The sequence below is a fragment of the Manis javanica genome, chromosome 14, assembly GCF_040802235.1.
Source record: "Manis javanica isolate MJ-LG chromosome 14, MJ_LKY, whole genome shotgun sequence".
Taxonomy (NCBI): Eukaryota; Metazoa; Chordata; class Mammalia; order Pholidota; family Manidae; genus Manis; species Manis javanica.
The window spans coordinates 24180297-24182864 of record NC_133169.1 but is presented as its reverse complement, the minus strand read 5'-3'; positions in this window follow the sequence as shown (position 1 = coordinate 24182864).

Below are 2568 nucleotides of genomic sequence, written 5' to 3'. Positions count from 1 at the left end.
AGAGTCACGCTACCCACATGACGTGCCTTCAAGCCCTCTGACTCTGCAATTGAAATTCTGCAGCCGCTTTACGTGGCCTCTGTGGCTCTCCCCCACTCGCCAAGGCTGATCCATATTGATTCTATCCCTTATATTCCTCTGGGTCAGGCACAGTTTGTGATATTTCATAAATATATTTATTGAATTGAATTGCACTGAACTGCCCTGAGCTGAACTGCAGATGAAACAATGGACTCTCTGAGAGCTCAAGTACCTTGCTCAGAGTCACACAGCTAATAAGAGAGAGGTTGAATTCAGAATCTGAATCCAGTCTGACTTTACTGCACTATGCCAATCCCACATACAAACTGAATATTAAAAAATGATATAAATATAAGGAGCATTTCACCTGAGGCACACTCCAGATTGTTGAACAGGGAGTGTACCGTGCAAGACCGGTGATCAGGAGAGCCCCTGTTTCATCCAGGCATAGCAATTGTTTAGACTATTAAATATGGCAACGAAATTTGCCTGACTGCCTCTGTTGTGGCCCAAGTCCCTTACAGTGCTCTTGTCATCAGAGGAGGGTAGCGGTCAGCTGCTCCGAAGACTTCCCAGTGACTTTGCCTTATGGTGATTTACTCAGTGTGCTTTGTGGTTAACCGCTAGTGTGCTTTTCTCACACTTGCACAGCTTTTACTTGCACAGAATGTATGTAATCAGAGGAACTAAGCGGGTTAGGAGAGAGAGCCCAGTTTCTCAATTTCAGTTCAAAGTTCACTGATAGCTGAACTCATAAGAGGTTTTCCCAGTACCAGGTTAAACAAAAATGAAGATAATGAAACTCCCCCAAACCCCAGAAACAAGTAAACAAAGAATGTGCACTTGTCCAATTCTTGTTTTTAATGCAGATTTGAGTGAAGATAAAGTGGAAATGTTTAAAATGCTATGACCTCTTTGTACATGATTTACAGCCCAAACGTAGTCACTGAATTTGGTGCAGCTTGCAGAACTGCACTGCGTGTCTGTAGGCTAAATTCTACAGCCCGTTTCTGAACACCTGTTGCTGGTCATGAACTCTCTGAAAGGATTCCTACATTTGTGGATGACTTTGGCTGCAGCTTGGAAGCCTGCTGTGTTTTATTCTATAAATATTTCTATGGAGCCAAATCTTGCTTTTACCCTCCTTCAAGTACAAGTTTTTTCAGAAAAGACTATAGGTATATTAATATTCTGCATGGCAGTGAGTAGGAAAGGAGCGGTTTACACAAGGTGAGGTACACCGGTGGCCCTCACCTCCCTATTAGGCTGCTATCTCATGTCACAGATGGTGGACAACAGACATTAACTTCCTCTCTATTTAGAGGGAATTGTATGCATTGACTGGTATTCACCAAGAGTCTGACCAGGGTGTTTTGTTCTTTCTGTTGTAACCCTTTAATTACAATGGAATCAGGCAATGTGTAGCAGTGAAAGGACCAGTCATAGTGTCCAAAGATTTAGGTAGAAAAAGGATGAGAAAAGGTAACTGCCACATTTATAGTATCTAGGATCTGTAGAACCCAGTTCACACCAGGCAACCTGGTATGTCTAAGTCCCTCTATCAAAAAGGACAGCAGCTGGGAAGGAAGTTCTGATTGGGGCCCTAGCAGCTGAGGATGCGAGGAGCAACACACATGCTTTCATTTTGTATTTCTGGTTGGAATCCAGCTCCTCAGAGCTGAAGGAGACACTTATTACTGAGACTCTCATACCAGCTGTATGGGATTGCTGAACCCGCTGCATCACATCCAGGAACAGCTCAATAAACATCACAATAAAGTATTCATAGAGATTTTTTTTTCCTTTTCATATGCTTTTTTCTTTTTTAAGCTAAAGGCATTTCAGTAAGAATTCTAACACAGTTCCGCTGTAATCAGGTTCTGCAGAAGTAATAGAAATAGAGGGCCCACAAGATAAATCTCCCATCTCCTTTTCCAGTCAGTGAACAGTAACAACTTTCCTACCTTAGCCTTGTCCTTAATCTTTTATTTACAAATCTGTTTCCCTGCTGCTTCTTTCCTCTCTGTCCCTAAGATTAAGATCAAAGGCACAGTTTAGGTCACTTATCCTCACTCGACCAAGCTTCTATTCTGATTGGAATGTGAATATTCATTACTTTCTACCAACATGTGATGGTTCATTAATTGTATTACCCTGAGAACTCACGCCACTTTGTATACTTCATATTAATTCAGACTTTTTAGTTTTGCTCCTTTCATTTGTTCAGATAAACAGGGTCGCCCCAAACCGACCCTTCATCTCTGTCATAAAATGAAACTGACATTCAGCATAAATTTGAAGGAGGAGTTGCAGAAAGCCTGTCTCATGCATGTTGGAATTCCCTGCAATGCTTTGCACAATTTGTTTGCAGTAGATACTCTGTAAGTGTTCATTAAAAGAATGAATGTTAAAATGAGTGGAAGTCAGGAGACCAACCTTTGAGTCTTCTGTGTCAATTAATAGCTGTGTGGCATTAGGTAAACCACTTGACTCTCCAAAATCCATTTCCTCACCTGTAAATAAGTCAGGTATGAGGTGTTCCCTTGT